Source organism: Mytilus galloprovincialis, chromosome 9 (assembly GCF_965363235.1).
Source record: "Mytilus galloprovincialis chromosome 9, xbMytGall1.hap1.1, whole genome shotgun sequence".
In the NCBI taxonomy this organism is placed as follows: domain Eukaryota; kingdom Metazoa; phylum Mollusca; class Bivalvia; order Mytilida; family Mytilidae; genus Mytilus; species Mytilus galloprovincialis.
The window spans coordinates 43,204,367-43,226,518 of NC_134846.1; the positions used below are offsets into that span (position 1 = coordinate 43,204,367).

The following is a 22,152-nucleotide window of genomic DNA, read 5'->3' on the forward strand; positions in this document are numbered from 1 at the left end:
TAGTATTGATGAAATCTTATAAAAAGTATGTAGTATGACCTATAAATAATGGGTTTTCTTTTACAAATTGTGACTTGGATGGAGAGATGTCACATTGGCACTCATATCTTATAAAAGTATGTAGTATATTGATGAAATCTTATAAAAAGTATGTAGTATGACCTATAAATAATGGGTTTTCTTTTACAAATTGTGACTTGGATGGAGAGATGTCTCATTGGCACTCATACCATATCTTATATCTATATGTGGTGTTAATAAAACAGGTTTGTACAGCTATGTACTAGTAGTCTTTGTCCAGTCGCGTGTCTCATGTCAATGTCAATGCGTCACAGGTAATACGACGTTAACGAACTTAACTTGATCTTGCACTTGACATATTAAAAAAGTACGCTCTACTGATTTTTGCTACAATTAAAGGGGTGACAATCTGTGTCGATGTAGATAAGTCTATTGACATAGTTAAAGTTAAATTTCAATGGTGTTTTTTTTCAGTTTTAAGGTAGCACAATACAAAGATTTTTTTACTTCCAATCACTAACCTTTGAAATGCTGTAACTTTCTTATGAATGCATAGAAAATAATAAAAGAGGTATATATAGATAGATAAAAGATCAATCTTTTAAATGAATGCAATATTTTTATTATGCAATCATTATGTAATCAATTATTATGTAATTAGTGGCAAAATCTGGGTAGGTTCAATTGAATTTAACTCTATCATCTCTTTAACTATACAGAAAATTTTAACCAAATCTTAATCAACACTTCATGGGCTTCAAAGGGGTGTCTCAGATTGTCTCTATAGTGTTCCATTCTCTCATAAATCTCTTATTAGTGTAAACATCCTAACCACATAAAAGAAGAAAATGTTTAATTAGGTGTAAAATTTGTTCTATACATTCTATCTGAAATCTGAGACACCCTTTTGTAGAAAATGGCCATAGGAACAACATATAATAAAATCAACCCTCTAGGGATACATAAGCTAATTTCATTTGAAAGGGGAAATTTGGTAAAAATTATTTTAGACTCAGTTAACATTATAATTGGTTACATAATTGTTGCATAATACTAACATTGCATTAATTTGAAAGAGTAATCTGTTAGCTATCCAAAACTACCACTTTTATAAATTTTCAAGCATTATTAGGAAAGTTACAGCATGTTAAAACTTGGGAGTTGGAGTTATAAAATCTTTGTATTGTGCTACCTTAAAACTGCAAAAAATCATTAAACTATTGAATAAAATAATCATCTTGTTAAAATATAAATTGATGATTTGTGATTGCTGTACGCCGCATCAGCGCAAAAGAAATTAGTTGGAAATGAACTACATTGGTACGATTGTGATAAGAAATTAGGTTTGAAGTAAATAGTTATCAAAGGCACCAGGATTATAATTTTGCACGCCAGACGCGCGTTTCGTCTACGTAAGACTCATCAGTGACGCTCATATCAAAATATTTATAAAGCCAAACAGGTACAAAGTTGATGAGCATTGAGGATCCAAAATTCCAAAAAGTTGTGCCAAATACGGCTGAAGTAAAACATATGTGTTGTATATTAACTTTCAATTTTGCAGAAAACTAAAAAAATGAATAACAAGTTTCTTCCTCCATGTTCATGATTGCCTTTTGATATCTTCTTACTTCAAAAGATAAAATAACGTACAATAACTTCCATGCATCCACAAACGATAGAGTTTTCATATAGTCACACTGGCACTACAGATGTAATGATCGGTAATGTAATAGAATACAAAAAGAGTTTTTAAGCCGCATTCGTTAGTATATGAAATTAGAATAATTAATGTTTGCATTTGTGTATTTTAATTCCCTACTTAAACATTATAAAATGTATTTGGAATTAATAAACAAACTGTATAAGATGAATATTCTAAAACTTAATTTCTACCGTATATATAGGGATAAAAAGATCTAAATGAAAATGTTATTAAATGCAGATTTTTTTCCTTCAAATCTTGAAATTTGAATTATTGTCAAACACCAAGGATGTATGGGTCATTTTAAAAATATGTCGAATTTTCAGTACACCTATGCTAATTTTTTTTAATTCTTAATGGAAAACGTAGTTGTAAGTGTTTCAATGAAAGTTTGTAGAATTTATGAGCCAGAACATTAATAAACACGATTAGATCTATATTGATAAGATATTATATTTAAATCCGATTTTTGCGTAATTTATGTGCGTACAGTGTCGAGGTAACACATTTCAAATGATTCTTTTCCTATTTTCATTTTGCCCTGATATCTGCAAAACGAAATTTTTTTATGATATTTATAATAACTCTAACGAAAAATCTCAGCTTTTTTATTATTACATGTAAAAATCACCGTGACAGAAAAACATTATCGCTTCATCGAAGGGAGTAGTTATTTCACAACAGCATTCAAACACATGAAAAATTGACAAATAATCTATCATTTCACAGAACAAATATATATATATATAAGTTTTTACTCTTGGAAACCATCTTATTGGCTACGAAAAACAGGCTTAGAATTTTATCGAAACCTTCTCTAAACAACCCGAAATTACTTTTGAACATAGTAACAGGAGAGACAAAATATTGCACCACCTATCAAAAAATGTTTAAATATATTTGTGTACGACATTATTAAGATTGCATCTTTTTATATGTTGTTTTATAAGTACTTATCATGAAGTGGATGATAGAAATAAAAGACGTGTGCAGTATTTACGACCCCCCCCCCCCAAAGGGTGACTGGTGAATAGAAATATGGTCACTTGGTCTTCTCCCGACCGGTAGTAAAACGCTTGCCGAAGTGGGGCGTCCGTTTGGCTGTGCGGGATGTATCAAGTTCGCAGTCATGTCCGGTCAAATTTCAAAATTTACGTCTTTATGCAATAATAACACACCAAACATTATAAGTGTAACCTTCTCCAGAATAAACCCTATGATGGTATACTAATATAAGATTACATAACTATGTACCGATTGCTATTCACCATATTTGAGCTAATATCATCATGTGAATACATGCAAAAATATAATTTCTTATACGGAGGTTGTGAAGCGATCACATCAAATCAATTAGAATAATAGCAAAAGACTTAAAATTAAAACTAGTTGCACGTCTAGCATATTAAATTAGGGTTACTCCAAGTATAAAGTCAACTTATAGTGTGAGAATTTCGAAATCTTTTATTATTTATTTGTAATATATTTGTTAAATATCCAACCTACGAGGCGTAAATTTGTACCGAAATATGTTATTTTGTATTTGTAATATATTTAAATATCTAACCTTTATACGAGGCGTATCAGATTGAAAATCAGACCGAAAGTATCTCCTTTATCAGACAGTGTACGAGACACTGGTTTAAAAGTGTCGAAGATATGTGTTAAAATGAAGATTCAGATTGACAGAAAATAGGGCAATGCAACTTATATTAGTTTGTAGTTATCCATCACTTAGGCAAACGATACGTGAATTAAAGCTTGTGCAAATCCAAACATGGGATCCGATTGCAGTGGGGAAATTGGATGCACGTGGATTATTGTTCACCATTACTATTAAAAGTCATAATCGACCGTAAAACAAACGTTGATGTCTTAGGTTTTTGTGCCGCTGCATTGCAGTTTCACATTAGCGTATGCGTAGTTCAGATCTCCCTTCGTCTATGTTTCGAGGATTTTTTATTCCATGTGTTTATACGGGAAATCTTTGTCATCGAGGTTTCGTGCCTGAAGCTCATTTTTTTAATCGTGTTTCGTGTAAATTAGTAAAAAGCTTAAGGCAACGTTCTAGCACTTTATGTGTTTCTTAATTCTTCGTGAAATGACCATTTAATTTCACGTTCGTCCGTGTACTGCCCCTTTAACCCAAATGGAATATCGATATTATGTGACATTACAAGGATGATTTGACCTAATTGTACATATTGGAAAAGCCTCATGTCAGGTCTAAAGTTCAAATTATTTTTGAGATTCAGATCTAATGTGAGATGCTTTTAATGTCTTTAAATTATACCTTATCCCTTTATTGAGTGTTGTAAAGTTTAAAACTACATTTGAAAATATAACTGTTCGTAAGTGTACAATATATTCTATTTCATTTTTCATTCATAATTCATCGTGTACTGTCCTTTCTTTTGGAAATATAAAATGTTCTTACGAATATTACATAATTACTCTACTTTTATATACCATTTTAGGGCACTGTCACCAATTAATGTAGTTCTCTAAATGCTAATTGAAATTGAAAACCGGTAGTGAATAAACTCATCATAGATACCAGGATTGAAATTCTTTTTTTGCATCAGACACGCGTATCGTCTCCAAAAGACTCACCAGTGACACTCGAGTCTATAAAAGTTTAAAAGGCCAATTAAAGTACAAAGTGAAAAGCATTGAGGACCAACTAGTTCTAAACGTTTTGCCAAATACAGCTAAGTGAATCTGTTCCTGAGGTATAAAAACCTTAGTATTTCAACAATTCAAAGTTTTGTAAACAGTTAATCTATAATTATGACCATATCAATGATAATTCATGTCAAGTGCTGACTACTGGGCCAGTGATTCCCTCGGGAAATAAAAACTCCACCAGCAGCGGCATCGCCCCAGTGGTTGTAAATATACTCATCATGGATACAAGGATTGAAATTCTGTATTTGCACGCGTTTCGTCAACAAATATAGTAAAATCACAAAAATACTGAACTACGAGGGGAAAAAACTCCACCAGCAGTGGCATCATTCTAAATGCATCGTAAAGATTCAAAATTACTTTCTAGACGTCTGATTATATTGCAACCAAAGCATATCTGTACAATGATGTTATTGATATGACATTTTATCGCTATTTTGTGCATTTTTACTTTGTTCTTTTTTTGTGATAATTTTTCATATCATGCTACTCGCTTGAGATGGAAAAGTATCACTAGAAACTAAGCATGCACGTGGCGTTGCTAACGAAATTGACATGAAATTGACAACGTCGTCATAGGTAAAATAGCGATAAACAGATTATCATTGGTCATCTCAACTCGATTGCCTTTCTCGTTTTCGCCGTCCCGGCTCAAGCGAGAAAATCAATCTCGTTGAGATAATCAACGATAATCTATAAGTATATACATGAGATATATATAGTTCTTATTTAGTTCAAATAAAATAGGTTATTGTACTTCTTCATACAAAGCGAAATAGAAATGTTCTGCGGTAAAGGTTTATGTTCAGAAGTGCACATGCACTGGACGCAGCAAAGACTGCTCATATAGCTAATTGGAGGAAAAACTGCTTTTAAATTCATAGAACATACACGTACGTGCATCTTTTTCTGGTTAAGTTTTCTTTCTGGTCACAGAACTTTGCTTTTTTCCTTATATTTTTCCCCTAGTCTATAATAAACAAAAGGGAAGAATTTACACAATCTTTATATTGGAAAAAAAGGATTGTTGACATAAAGTTTTTATTAAGTTATGTAAATATTTGACCTCCATTCTGTTGTATTGGACATACGTAACCCGAACATTCACAAGCAATACTCATTATAGGGGCTTACTTAAAAAGTTTTCAGTGTGCCAATTAAATTTTTGTATGTTTATATACTATTGAATTTCAAAAATCGAGAATATTTAAAAATTTGAATAATTTAATTTAATTTTCCACATATTTTTCATCTGTTTAATATCAAAATCTTCGTTTTTGTTTAAAAAGTATAAAGAAATGAGCAAAAATGCCACAAAAACTCTCCGTTTTGTTTCATTTCGTATTACTATCATCATAAGTATTGTGGAAATTTGATATTTGAGGTTAACTGTAATTTTTAATTCAAATATTTATTGTCATATAAACTCTTGATAATAAGTCTGTGGCAAATTATATTGATGCAAACACGCAAATGACATTTCAAAAACAAAACCATAGGAAAACATATCCCATCAATCATATAAATGAAAAATAGACTGTTATTTGGTATGAACTCTGATCGAGTGTTACGAGTAATCATATTAGGCACACACATATATACACTCCTGTCGTAACATCGACGAGGTGACACACATTATTATTTCATTGTTCGTTCTGTTAACAAGTAATTACAGTAATATGTCATCTTTAGATTCAAACACACAGGGTCAATTTGACTTTAATTTAATTTCACAGCAAGGTCATTTTCAAAAAGCTTTCAATCTTTAAATAAATTCATAGTATCACAACCCAATGTGTGTACTTTAATGTTCTAAAACTATAAAATCTTATCTCTATAAACAGATCACCAAATTATGACCACCACAATTTTGACAGATTTTGAAAAATTCTGAGCAATTCTGTGAAAGATAAAAATTTGAGTTCATATCTTAATCGTAACATGGTCAGAGTAATAATAACCCGTTTCCCTATTCATGTGTTACATAGATGTGTCTCTTCATTCATGTCTGTGTCTTATTCTGTACTGCAGTTTTTACTTTATATTTGTTGGTTGTTGAATGCTTGAATCATTAGAACAACATTTTTAATGAAATCTGTATAATTCTTTTACATATTCAGTTAACAATTTGCGCCAAGTATCTTTTTATATCAACACAAAAATTCAATCCATAGTTCTAATTGACCATTTAATAATGTACAAGTACATGAATGAACGATATGCTCCATTGGATATTCTGAAAGACACAATATTCTTGATCAACAGGTCAATAATGAAGACTTTCTATATATGTTTTTAAAAGTTTGCTGCGTATACAGATGAATTTTATATATAGGTGAAACGTAACATGTGTATATTACAGTAAAAAAAAAATTAGTTTTAGGATCTACCTCAATCAGATTGTGATATAAAACATTTGTTTGATTTAATTCATTAGTGTAGAGGTAAGTTATTTGTAATTTTCAAATAAAATTGTATGGATATTTTTCAAAAGAACTTCACCCGAGTATTGCAACAAAGCTTTCGACTCCTGCCACCGGATTAATATCTTAGCTTAATGGTTAACTAGGTATCAGTCATAATAATGTAATAGAAATGTCAGATATCTTTAAAGCTTATGAATGTATGTATAACGGATTTTATTTATGAAATATACAAAAAGGTAAATAGGATGAAGTAAGATGTTTACATGAACAAATATATATTACAACTGCGTAATTTAGATGTATTGAAAAAGTTAAAAGTAAACAAGTTGTTTATATAATTTTTCTGTATATTACGATGGAAATTGCTTTGTTTCAATTGTTTTCACTTCTTTTATGGACGGGTTTTAACATCTTAATAAGTAAAATAACGATCATTACCCACAGGTGATGAAAAGTATGTAAACATAATTAATATCAATTAAAATGACAGTTTAATCTCATTTTTGCATTTGAAGTTTATTTGTATTTTCATTATTTTTTTTTTGTCTGGCATTATTTAATTCACTATCATGACTATGAAATGTAAGAAATGCATATAAACTAATTCTAACTAACAAACTAACTAGTTTTTTAGTCTGAGAAAACATGGTTTCTTAATTAGTTGAAATTAACTTTGCTAATTTTTGTTCTTTTGTCTTTGTAAGTTGTTTTTGTTCTGCTTGCTGATCTGATGAGTCACTAATTTTAACTGTTAAACTGTATTTTCATGTTTTGCTGTTACAACACTGTTCCTGGTAATCGTAGGGTAAAACCCTTATAAACATGATTGAATGCCGTACGGTGACATTTAGTTGCTCAAACTTTCATCTCTAGTAGAGAGTTTTTACATTAGAAATCATACCATATTTCTCGTGTATTTGGTGATTTCGTAGTTTAATTCATCATTATAAAGTTTCAACATCCAAAGAGATAAAACATAGTGAGTTCCTAAAATTTTATATGGAACCAACCATGAGCAGTGAGTGCGAAAGCAGCATTTTATTACTTTTGATATAACACCCAGGCACGTTGTCTCTGAAAACAATAACTATATACATTAAGGTATATTGATAAAAAAAAATCAAAGACAAGTCCCTGTGTGAATCAGCACCTTTAAAATATTGAACAAAGAAACCGAAATCAGAAATGGGTTCATAATACATTAAGGTCTAGTGTAATGAAGCAAAGGGTTAAGAAAACAACCAATGCAAGTGCGAAGTCATTTGCCTACACTACAGTTCAGTATCTCACACTTTCAGTTTAAAATGATGGAAAATCGATAGCAGAAACCGGTTTTATTATGCCTGACTAGATACCGAATGACTATTAAAATTAGTTTGACACTTTGTGTTGTTCGTCAATTCAGTTTTACAATATGCAAATATCAGAATGTCGTCCATAGATAAGTTTAACACCTTATACGTATAGCGGTCCAATACTTTACCTGAATATCAACTTTTACCTATTAAATTCAATGTAAATACATTATCGATGTTACTATGAATATAGTAAAGTAAACTATTTGAAATGGTTAATTAAACCCCTATCAGTTTTCACGAACTTGTTGTCTTTGGGCGAATCTTTAGATTTAATCGGATTCTTGTTCAAAGCAAACTGTAACCGAACGTTATAACAAATACACTTGAATTTTTCGCGTACTCTTTGTATGGGTCATTATGAAAAAAAAACCCATACAAAACTATGTTATTGGGTCTTTTTAAGTCACAGACATGAAAATATATCAAAATAACACTTGCATATGTTAGACAATTAACTATCTAATTACAACTACATTTAAATATTAATTAGTATTATAATTTTCACTGTTATTTATATAAGTTAGATAAGTCATACAAATCTAATCTTGAATTTCATCCAAATTCTTTCTTAATTTTCGGAAAACGGAGTAGGGGCAATAAGGCCCTTATTTGGCCCAAAAATTACTGCAAATTTAAAAGTTTTCATACATATTTTAAAATTACTGAAAAGTATCTCAGGTAGAAGGTATTCAGAAAAACAAAATAATTTTGGACATTGAACAAGTTACCATGGCAACAAATCATGCCTTAATTTGCATATTTTGTAAAATTTTGTGATTTTCCTTGTTTTTCACCAAATTGTTAAGTATATTTTCGATTGGAAAAGTATGTGCGCACCAAAGAAACAACTTTATATTTGGTGAGATTTTGTCAATAGTAATGATAAAGCTTCAGTTAAATTATTTTGTTGTTTCTTGGCTGCGCACGATGTTTCCACAATAGAAATAAAGATAGAAAACTGCATAAATTCTGAATTTTCATCGTTTTTGTGAAAACAGTATATATTATGACGTAATTGTGACGTCATCACATAAGAATCTTAATGTTTTTCATTTATATTTCTTGACCCTATGCATTTCTAAAGATTATGTTCCAATTTGAAAAAGTTATCAAACATTTTATTTTCTTGGGCCAAAACCAGGCCTTAATGCCCCTACTCGTTGCATTGACAATGGCTAACATGGCTTTATTTGTAATGCATTCGTTTTTATTCTATAGCTAGTCACCACTTCAGTTATATCATGTATATCTATTATATAGTCATTTTATAAAATTTACTGTTTGCAAAACTATGTATTATTCTTGATAATAATGATGTTTTTGTCCAAGGCAGATTGATGTTTTTGTCCTAGGCGGATAACCCTTGCCTCACAACTTTTTGGAACTTTTGGTCCTCGGCGATCTTCAACTTTGTAGTTGTTATGGCTTTCAAACTTTTTACATCTGAGTATAGTTTTGTGTGGACGTAGCGCGCGTCTGGCGTATATAAATATTTTTAACCTGTAACCTTTTGATGGCTATTATTCGTTTGTTTCTCTGTCCTATATTTTCTCCTATTTCTCTTTTTTATTGTAACCCTGTCGTGTAATGTTGTCATTTTAATGTTATAATTAACACTGCCATTAAAGCGGGAGGTTTTGCATGCCACAAAACCAGGTTCAACCTACCATTTTTTTCTTAATTTGCCCTGTTCCAAGTCAGGAAAGGGGTCATTGTTACATTATAGTTCGTTTTTGTGTGTGTTACATTTTGGTGTTGTGTCTCTGTTGTGTCGTAGTTCTCTTATATTTGATACGTTTCCCTCAGTTTTAGTTTGTCACCCGGATTTGTTTTTTCTCTATCGATTTATGACTTTTGAACAGCGGTATACTACTTTTGCCTTTATTAGATATGAATGTTTTGTGATACACAATATACAGGTTACAGTATGAAATGTTATAAAAACATCCTTAATATTTTCTTAAACCCTTGGAGATAGCCAGAATTAACTGTTATGTTTTACTATAAATCCTTTCAGGTTTGAAATAGGACTATTATTCATATCATTTGTTATTATTATGATTTATCACTTTTTATTGCATTTTGATGCATACAAACACTTTTTAATGATTTAGGAGGTGTATGTTGGTTTTATAATAAAATTGTTTCATTTTTAAGTCAATGGTGTAACCAAGTGACAAATTAGAAGGATAAGAGTTATCTTTGGCAAGATTTGGGCATTTACAACAGTTTCTCCCTTAGCAATGTTACCTGTAAGCATGTTATGCAAAAGAAAACAAAGAATTATGTTGAAAATTTAGTGAAAAAATCTAAAAGTAAGTAAAAGCTATATCATAAATGAAAATAATGTCCATGGTGTACCCTTGTAAAAATCATTCTTTGAAAGCATTTCCTTAACTTTTAATTATGAAATAAAGATGATTATAGAAACATGCACCAGTAACAACATATATAATAGGGAAATTGAACACTTATTTCGTAACTGAATCTTAAAATACACCTTTAATCATTGGTGTTACTGTCAATGGCGAGACCATTTTAATAAAATAACACCATTGACCAGTTTAGTAACACCACTGAATATATCAGGACAATCAACATTGTTTTGTGTTTCTTTCATGTTTAACAAGCGAAACATCATATTATTTATGAAAACAATACTTATTTAACAATGTTGTAACAATATCATGTATTGCATATACAAAGTTTTCACAAACTGATGTATGCTGGTAACACCAATGACACTATTTAGTAACACTATTGATATTTTTAGTAATGGATGTTATGTTATATAATTTTAGATTTTTTAACCTAAGAAGTATTTTTTCATCTTTTATTTTGCTCTGTGTTCTTGGCTTTGTGTTCAGTAATTAATAAAAGTAAAATTTGAAATGTGATGTCAATGGTGATACTTTTGTGTCATTGGAGTTACTGAAGGTTCAGTTGTGTTACTATATAAAAATACGACATTTTGTTATTCTTATTCCTAAATGAAAGTGCTTTTAGTACACGAAGGATTAGGTATATTATTATCATTTAACCTTATACATTTTACATATATTCAGTTAAAGTGTATTTTTTAGTATTTACAACGGCCATAATTAGGACAGCCAACTTGTTTACGACAATGTATTCTGAAATAAATTTTTGAATAGAATGCACATCTGTATGAATAATGTCAATAAGTCGTAATTTAAATCTAAACAACAAATTGGAACAGTTGTTTGATGTTTAACAGTAATATTTAGTTCCTAAATGTATGTTTTAAATTGGTAACACCATTGACACGATTCTATCAAAGGATAACTTAATTGTTAAAATTGTTAAAACTCTTCATTTTCCCCATTGCATATTTCTGAATATCGTTACTACCATACTATAGAATAGAGGGTCACATTCAAATGTTTTAAACAATGACATCATTTTTCAAAATACTACCTCGTCGAAATTTGCACTTTTTTATAATGACCCGTTTACGGTGGAAGACCGTTTGTATGATATTACATTCCCATAAGTGTTAGAAAGCTTTATACTCAATCGATAGAAAACGCTAATGTTCTGTTTTTAGCGCAGATCACATGAGAAATATTTTTGTAAATTGAAATAATTGGTTGGATTAGCATTGGTCAGTCTTTAGTTTTGTAGTGTTGTTTGTCTTTTTTGTACTGGTTTCATTTTTTTTATCCATGGAGTTGTAAGTTTGTCAACTAATGAATGTTTCCTTAGTATCTTCCGCCTCTCGTTTTGAATGAGTTATCTCCTCCGACTTCGTTCCAAGCATTACATTTGTCTTGAAAAAAGAAACATACCCTTTCTACACTGCTATGCCTCCTAAAAAGCAACTAGTCTAAAATGTTAAATGTATTTTAGTATAAGGAAAACTACGAGCATGATTAGGGTTGGGAAATTTTAAATGTGAATTTTTACAATGTATGGACCATTAAACACGTATCAATTTGATTTTATCTTATGATCTTTAACACATCAAGATAGTAATACATAACCAATATTTAGCATCGTATTTAGAATCTATGTATAACTTAGTTTATTCTTGTTTGTATTAACTTTCCACTTGAACTTTTGCTGTCCTGTCAATTAATAATGACATGTGGATTTTTTGCCATTTAGACTGCATTTACAGATTTTCAAGCGTTTTTCAAATTAGAGAGTGTTTCTCGACCACTACATATTTGTCAGTGTTGCTTGACGTCAACATATTCAAAAATTCAAAACCTTATTAAAACATTTAAGAGCTGATAAATCCAAATGGACCGAAAGATAAAACCGAATTCTGACAAGGAATCAGAGCTGTGCATGAGGAAAAGTAAAATTTCTGAGAATAGAAATCGCAAAGTCCAAAATTAAAAATAAACAAACAAATCTCTTGTGAGAGAAAAAAAGGGGAACAAAAGATAAAAGCAAAATTCGTACATGGATTCAGAGCCATGCACGAAGGAGTAAGTTAAACGTCTGGGGACAAGTCTTGGAGAAGAAAATTTGAAAAAAACGGCCATATCTTTTATGAGAAATAAATTAAATTTTGAAATTTTACAGGTATAATCGGATGAAACAATTACGGACAAATTTGAATAAAGTAAATAAATTAACAACACAGAACTAAGTAAATATACAGACAGATATAAATTAGGCGCCCAAAAATCTTTTTTTTGTTTTAGATTAAAGGAGCATCAATGTTTACACGAAAAGTTTGAATTTCACAAGTTGTAAATCAGCGATAAGGAACTTCATTGATACCGAGAGCTTGCTTCAATAAGTATTTTACACACTTCTGAGGTAATATGGTAGTGCATCGTATGCAATTAATTTAAATCAATAATATATTCACAACATAATATAACGGGAAATGTAAGTTTTATCACGGTTGGTTGATTGTACGTCTAATATCTTACAAAGAATTAGACGTTTTGAAAGTTTACAGGTAAATGTAGGTGTATGTATGCGTTTAGTTTATGAACCCCTTTGTTTGTCTTGCGAAATATCAATAACTCGTGATGCTGCAGCTATTTTGATACAAGTACAAATAGTTTGTAATAAACATTTTCTTCAGATCTCTAGGAATACGTCTTTGGGTACAAGGTAAATAAAATATATGTATGATAACAAATAAATTGTATTTAATTTATTGGAATAGTGACTGCAACTAGAGATATATAAAAACAAACAATTATCTGCTGCAAAATGCTTAAAATTGCAAAGGTATTCTGTATTTATGGGTGCATTATTTTAATTTACCAATTGTGCAAAATAATATAAAAGAAAGAAATACTCTAGGAAACCATTTGAATAATTTTAATAATAGCAGTTAAGTAAAATATTGTGCATTCAATGCCAGATTTTACTTTGCACTCTGATTTTTAATTGCTTGCTTCCTTTATAAGTAACAGTATATATTGCTGTTTGCGTAATGTTTTTAGATAATCAAATAATACAAATAAAGAATGAAATACAAAATTATGAATAAATGCACAAATTGTTTGATGAAAACAAATATTCTAATATATTTATATGATATTTTATTTTGTTAAAGTGGTAAAATAAAATTTGACTGAAGGCAACGCGTAACACCTGGTAAAAGTGTCATGAAGAATCTATATGTCTGAAACCACTGAAATCATAATTTTCTTCAATCATAGACAATGATCTTGAAGTCTGAAATTTGACTTAAATTTCACTGTATTTTGGAATGCACATATTTTTTGGACGAAAGGAAAGAATGTATATATAGATAGAAAATACCTCACCAACATTAACACCCTAGTTTAAAGCAGTTATGTTATTTTTCTTCAAAATAATCAAAAGTCAAAAAGTTGTGCGAGTTCATTTGAATCATAGATAAAAATGAATTACCTCTGATAAAATGTAAGCCTTAAAACCTTGTACTTGTTTCTTCTCTAAGAAGACCTTATCCGCGGCTAACTCACCAAATGTATCAAAAGAGCGGCGAAAGATACTAGTGGGACAGTCATACTCATAGATCGAAAATAGACTGACAACGCCATGGCTAAAATGAAAACGACAAACAGACAAATAATAGTACACATGACACAACATAGAAAACTAAAGACTTAGCAAAACGCACCCCACAGGGAAGGTAATTATGTTCACATCCTAATATATTAGTATTGTTACCATCAATCATACGTTACACCTTCTTAAAATTCCGTATTCAGTATACTTCAGAATATTAAGTCAAATCTAAATGCCGTTTCGGAGAAATTACCAAATAATAAATAGAAAACTGAAATTAGGCTTTGACACAAAAGCAAAATACAATTTCTGAAAACCAAACTCCATTACGTGCACATGTCGACATTAAAAATTGTTTGTTACAAAGTTTGTCTAGGTTTTTAATGTTGAAATTTTGAGATACCAAATGCACATTGGTGCACGCTGTAATAAAATTATAACAATTTTATAATAATTATTAAAATTTTTCTGTGTAAATACACTTACTAAAAATAGGTAAATGATTTACTGTTCATATTTTATAAAATAAACAGGTTAGATTAAAATCTAACATTACATGTAAATTAAATTGTGCAACAGCAAAATATTTATGATCGTTGCCTTATGATATAATATTAGAAACAAACAATTAATTAAATTCAGATAAAGTAGGTCTAGTTTTGTAGTCAAAACCCACGCCTATCGTACAAAATTTTAATCCTGTATCTATGATGAGTCTATTAACAATTACTTGTTCGATGCCATTACTTGTGAGGTTTCAACCCAAATTATATCACCAGCCAAGTAGTCAGCACTAATGTCCTCAATTGTTCTTAAAATGTCGTGTACAAAGTCAGGAAAATGGCAGTTGTTTTCTCAGTTCGTTTCTGTGTGTGTTGAATTGTCGTTTGTTTTTTGTTCACTTCAGTGTTTCTGTTATTTCTATGTTTTCCTCCTATAGTTGATGAGTTTCCCTTGGTTTTAGTTTGTTATCAGGATTTGTTTTTGTCTCACCCGAGTTATGACTTTTGAACAGCGGTATACTACTGTTGCCTTTATTTTACATTAATTATCATTGATATCGTCATATTTATAGATAAACTCGGTTTACAAATTTTAGAATATTTGACATACTATAACGTTTGTTTACCCTAGAAAAAGAACATTAATTATACTTGACATAATTTCCTGGAATGTTGGGTCTTCAATGCTATTCAACTTCTTCCTTTAGTGGCCTTTTTTTAAATCTTTTTTATCGTCACTAATGAGTCTTTTATTTGGAGGAAACGTGTAATATGGCGTACCTTGGTATACATGGTGAGTTTTTGAACAACCACTGGTTCGATGCCACTGCTTGAGATGTTTCCTCCCAGGTATATATAGATTATCTTAGCTGTATTTGACAAAACCTTCCAGAATGTAGGGTTCTAAATGCTCTTCAACTTCTTACATGTCTTACTCCGTTTGCCTTTGAAACTTTTTTAACCGTCACTAATGAGTCTGTTATTTGGACGAAACGCGCATATGATGTACAAAATGTTAACCCTGGTATCCGTGATGAGTTTCTGAACAACCACTTGTTCCATGCCACTACTGGTGCGGTTTCCTCCCAAGTATTATCAGCAGCCCAGAAGTTAGCACTAATGTCTTATGTGTCGACATGAATTATCATTGATATATTCATATCTATAAATTAACTAGATTTACAAAACTTAAATTTTTCGAAATACCAAGGATTGTCTTCCCAAGATATAGATTCTTTTAGATGTATTTGGCAAAACCTTGCAAAATGTTGGGACCTAAATGGTCTTAAACTTCTTACTTGATTTGCCTTTTAATTTTTTTTATTCAATCGTCAATATATAACGAGTCTTTTTAAGAAACGCACATATCTTACAACATTAATTGCTGGTGACTTTTACTCTCAAAGAGTATCATCAGTCCAGAAGTCAGGACTAATGTCCATTGTGTTAACATGTATTTAATTTGATATGGTCATATTTATAAATTAACTCGGTTAACAAAGCTTAAAATTTATCGAAATACTAAGAATTGTCTACCCTAGAAATATATTATCTGAGCTGTATTTGACAAAATCTTTCGGAATGTTGGGTCCTCAATACTCTTCAACTTCTTACTTTATTTGCCTTTTTGAATTCTCGTATTCGATCGTCACTAATGAGTCTTTTATTTGAACGGTGCGCGCGTATGGCGTATAACATTTTAACCCTGATATCTGTGATGTGTTCATGAACAACCACTGGGTCGATACCACTGTTGGTGAGGTTTACTGGCCAAGAGTATCACGAGCCCAGTAATAGGCACTAATACCTTCTGTGTTGACACGAATTGTCATTAATAACGTCATAATTATGAATTAACTGTTTACAAAATTTGTAATTTTCCGTAATACTGAAGATTATCTACACCCAGATATAGCTTATTTTCGCTGTATTTTGCATTTTTACTCTTGGGTCCTTAATGCTTTTCAATTTATTTTTTTTCTAGAGCGTCAGCAATGATTCTTTTGTAAGGGACGCGTGTTTTCGTAATATATCTAATATGATTTCATTACAAATTTACTGTACTTTAAACAAAATAAGAAAAAGAAAATCATAAGAACAATCGAGGCAAAAATTATTGTTTTTTTAATAAAAAATAAAGAGCATCCTGGCTAAAAAAATAGCCTTCAAAACACGGTTAAAAATTTATTATGTTCTACTTGATATCGAAACTGTTCCATGAAAAACTCGGAAAAGAAATATAGAATCCACAACTGCAATAAGTGTATTACGATATTTCTCCACTCGAGACCGTTAAATTTTAATATTTAAAGCGCGAGGCTTGCCGAGCTTTTTAAATAATTAAAATTTAACTGTTGAGAGTGGGGAAATATCGTAATACACGAGTTACAGTGGTGGAATCTGTTTCTCTAATGATTTTTATCCTTCCTTTTCAAAGATTTGAGGAAAGTTGTGTACTTTTGATGTGACGTCATCAAGCATGGTCGCCTTTTTCATGACGTCACAATAAGAAAATCCGAAACAAAACAAGAAAATATAACGTCACAATTAAATTTCAACAAATCGTTTGCCGAGAACAGATTTTTCACTAGTGAGGAGAAATATTTCTCTCACACAGGTCAGGAAATGTGAAAATAGCACATAAAATAGAGAAAATAGAATTCTTCTTAATATCGAAACTGTTCCATGAAAACTCGGTAAAGAAATTAGAATGTTCTATTTGATATCGAAACTGTTCCATGAAAAAGTATTTCAACATAAAGATCGGTCTCTGATTATTGTTGAAACAACTTAAATGTGTAAGTATAAATGCACTTCAGTCACTTCTCAAAAACATAAGATATACAAATCAGATCAATGATTATTTGTTGGTTTGAGGTCGTTACCCAGACACAATGCTTACCAATATACAAAATTCTAATTTGGACTAACAAATATTTAACACTTTAAGATTTATATTGTATTCAAATATCTAGACGATTAAATAACATATGATAAGTAAATATGTATATATATAAAGGCTGTCGGAGAGGGCGATGCTTTTGCGATGTTGAAAATGTGTACATGTTTGACTGCTACTTGTGCAATATTCTTAATTAAAAAAAAAATAAGAACAATATAAATAAAAAAAGGATTAAAAAACACCATATATATATATATATATTTTGATAAATAAAAAGTCCTTGGTACAGAAAATATAATTTAAAAGTAAAAAACACAAAAAATCACATCATAAATCGAACATTGTTTCTGTTAGCGCTTTCACCGCATCTCCAGCGGTTCATCAGACAGAATTGTTATCGTTAATAGTAACGACTTGTGACGTTACGTTATAGTAACGACTTGTGACGTTACGTTATAGTAACGTCATGCGGTAGTTGTATATATCTTACGGAATTTTATTAACGGACCGAATTTCACTTCCTATTTAGTGTGGGCTTATAAAGTTCAATAAAATATTGTTCCTTGGCTTCACGCGGAATTTTATCTTCGGTCCACATCTTAAAAAAGGGATATATTTTAAATTTTCCCTTTCCACATCGGTCAAAGTGTTCAGAACAGGGAGAATTTCGAATTGACGGGTCTTTTATCTGCTGTTTATGAACTCTCACTCTATCAATTAGTCTATTTGTTTGACCTATGTAGTTTTTATTACAAGTGGGACAGGTTGCACAATAAATGACATTTTCCGATTTGCAGTTCATGCTTTTATTCGGTTTGATTACTGTGCCTGATTTCAGAGTTTTACTTTGTCCCACTTCTAGCATTTCGCACGTTCCACATCTGGGATCCCCGCATTTTTGTATTTCTGCTACCTTCTGTGTACTGAATTGTGCTCGTGTGAGAAGTTTCTTCAGATTTGGTGCTTGTCGACGGCTCCCAATAAGCTGTGATTTGTCGACAAGATCTTTCATTTTCTCTGATTTGTGAAGAATAGGTAAAAACCCTTTAGCAGAATTTAAGATCTGGTGATTACGTGGATTATGAGTTATAACAAAAGGAATTGATTGTTGTTTATCTTTTTTGTCTTCCCTTGATACTGTTTTTCTTAGTTCAGCGATTGGAATTTTCAATGCATTTTTAATTCCATTTTCAATTAATCTGACTGGGTAGTTTTGTCTTTTTAGATAATTTTTCAATTCCTGTAGTCTCTTATCACGTAACTCCAAATTTATTACTATTGTGCATATACGTCGGGCTAAATTAAAAGGAATATTTCGTTTGGTATGTGACGGGTGACATGACCTAAAATCCAAATACTGATGGGTATCAGTGGGTTTACAGTATAAGTCCGTTATTATTTCTTCTTCTTCCTTGATAATATTGATGTCTAGGAATGGGAGTTTTGAAGAGCTGGAATCGTAAGTGAATTGTATTGATTCATTTAAGGCATTCAGCATTGAATGAAATTTATCTAGTTCAACTTCACTTTTTGTCCAGAAAATAAAACAATCATCAAGATATCGCTTCCAATTTTCTTCAATGTAAAGTCTGAAGTTTTCATCGAATTCGGAAGGTATCTTTTCGTATAGTTGTTTTTCTATGTAACCCATAACCAGAGTGGCATATGTTGGTGCCACCTTTGTACCCATCGCGGTTCCCTTGATTTGAAGGAAATAAGTGTCGTTAAACTGGAAATAGTTGTTCTCAAGGATAAGTTTTAATCCTTTGATGATGAAGTCCTTAGAAAAACGTTCCGGAATTTCATCTAGATACTTTTCCAACCAGTATTGTACAGCTTTTAATCCTAATTCGTGCGGGATGTTCGTGTAAAGGCTTATTACGTCAAAACTCACTAGTATTGTACCAAGAGGTACCCGGTCTGGAATATAGTTTAGAAAATCCATGTCATCTCTGAGGAAGAAGAAGAAATAATAACGGACTTATACTGTAAACCCACTGATACCCATCAGTATTTGGATTTTAGGTCATGTCACCCGTCACATACCAAACGAAATATTCCTTTTAATTTAGCCCGACGTATATGCACAATAGTAATAAATTTGGAGTTACGTGATAAGAGACTACAGGAATTGAAAAATTATCTAAAAAGACAAAACTACCCAGTCAGATTAATTGAAAATGGAATTAAAAATGCATTGAAAATTCCAATCGCTGAACTAAGAAAAACAGTATCAAGGGAAGACAAAAAAGATAAACAACAATCAATTCCTTTTGTTATAACTCATAATCCACGTAATCACCAGATCTTAAATTCTGCTAAAGGGTTTTTACCTATTCTTCACAAATCAGAGAAAATGAAAGATCTTGTCGACAAATCACAGCTTATTGGGAGCCGTCGACAAGCACCAAATCTGAAGAAACTTCTCACACGAGCACAATTCAGTACACAGAAGGTAGCAGAAATACAAAAATGCGGGGATCCCAGATGTGGAACGTGCGAAATGCTAGAAGTGGGACAAAGTAAAACTCTGAAATCAGGCACAGTAATCAAACCGAATAAAAGCATGAACTGCAAATCGGAAAATGTCATTTATTGTGCAACCTGTCCCACTTGTAATAAAAACTACATAGGTCAAACAAATAGACTAATTGATAGAGTGAGAGTTCATAAACAGCAGATAAAAGACCCGTCAATTCGAAATTCTCCCTGTTCTGAACACTTTGACCGATGTGGAAAGGGAAAATTTAAAATATATCCCTTTTTTAAGATGTGGACCGAAGATAAAATTCCGCGTGAAGCCAAGGAACAATATTTTATTGAACTTTATAAGCCCACACTAAATAGGAAGTGAAATTCGGTCCGTTAATAAAATTCCGTAAGATATATACAACTACCGCATGACGTTACTATAACGTAACGTCACAAGTCGTTACTATAACGTAACGTCACAAGTCGTTACTATTAACGATAACAATTCTGTCTGATGAACCGCTGGAGATGCGGTGAAAGCGCTAACAGAAACAATGTTCGATTTATGATGTGATTTTTTGTGTTTTTTACTTTTAAATTATATATGGGATAGTAAATCTAAGTCATATTTTTTTATAATAATTTGTGCTTATTAATTTTCAGTAATATTATTTCTAAGTATATATAAAACATGTCAAACGTCCAGGCCTAATTTTAAATGATAATTATTTGGAATTCTAGAACACACCCGTTACATCGCGGGTCCGTGATTGTGAATTAAAGTATATAACTATGCGTAAGCCTTATTTAGGGTATTGGTAATGTTATCTTATAAAGTCATGCCGATTATAAGATGCACAGTTTTCTCTGCTTTCAAACTCTTTCTGTGTGAACCCGTCGACCTGGAACTTATCAATTATTGGTAATATTAATTATTTGGAAAACAAAAGGTCCCGGAATAACGTATTTTTTTTTTAACCAATGGCATTGTCCTGTATTAGTTATAAATAAAGTTGAATTCTTTGATTCGCTGTTTTACGTCATGCCCGCTAACAGATTGAAAACTGTACCTATATGCCTTATTTTAAGTCCAAATTTTTAGTATTCGAATTGTTATCTTAGAAAGTCTTACTGATTAAAATACTGCAATAGGGAACAATTTGACAATGATCATGATGATTGAATTTAGTAGTTTGAAAATGGAAAAAGCAGTCGGTGAGGATGAAATACCAGCTGAACTTTATAAAAATGTCACCGTGATACCGTTATTGCATATTTTACTATTCAACAAATGTTTTTTCACGTGAATATTTCCAGAGGTGTGGGCTAAAGAAATTATATACCCTATTCCAAAATCGTCTACAGAAAATGCGCGGGATCCGATGAATTACATAGGGATTACGTTGGTTCCTGTATGTTATAAGCTTTATTGTCATGTGTTAAATAATAGACTGAATGCATGGGAGCACTATTGATCATGTTACCTCGCTCACATCAATTATAGAAACCAGAAAGTGTAATCGATTATCAATATTTGTTGCATTTATAGACTTCCGAAAAAAAGCATATGATTGTATTGATCGTACCATTTTATTTCGGAAACTTCAAAGTATTGGTATTCAAGGGAATATATATAATGCTATTCAGTCCTTGTATAAAAAAGTGTGGAATGCTGTGTGAGGATAAATGGCTGCAAAACAGACTGGTTTAATGTGAGTTGTGGCCTAGAACAGGGCTGTTCATTCCCGACCGCAAATTATTATCATTCCCGACCACAAATTATTATTATTCCAGCCCTAAAATTAAACTGCGGCCGCCGCAAAAAGAATAGAGAAATATGAATATGCGGGATGGAATAATAATAATTTGCGGTCGGGAATGATAATAATTTGCGGTCGGGAATGATAATAATCTGCGGGCGGGATTAATAAAAATCTTCGGGCGGGAATAATGATAAATTGCGGGCGGGAATTTGAAGTGCGCCGAATAATTATTTTTAATGCATTTCTAATGGGAAAAATAATAATAATCGGGGGGTTCACTGTGGCTTTCCATAGTGTACATATCATGGACTCGTATTAACAGAAAT

The 22,152-nt window shown here is 31.3% G+C and overlaps 1 protein-coding gene across 1 annotated transcript in view; it reads left to right on the top strand.

The window, feature by feature from the left end:
- Window positions 1-6,728: 6,728 nt before the first annotated feature.
- The window catches only part of LOC143045043 (uncharacterized), a 121,240-nt gene continuing 105,816 nt past the window's right edge, over window positions 6,729-22,152 (top strand). Inside the window, exon 1 of the mRNA XM_076217332.1 lies at window positions 6,729-6,858. The gene's annotated coding sequence lies outside the window, so the exon portion shown is untranslated. The remainder of the gene's footprint in view (window positions 6,859-22,152) is intronic.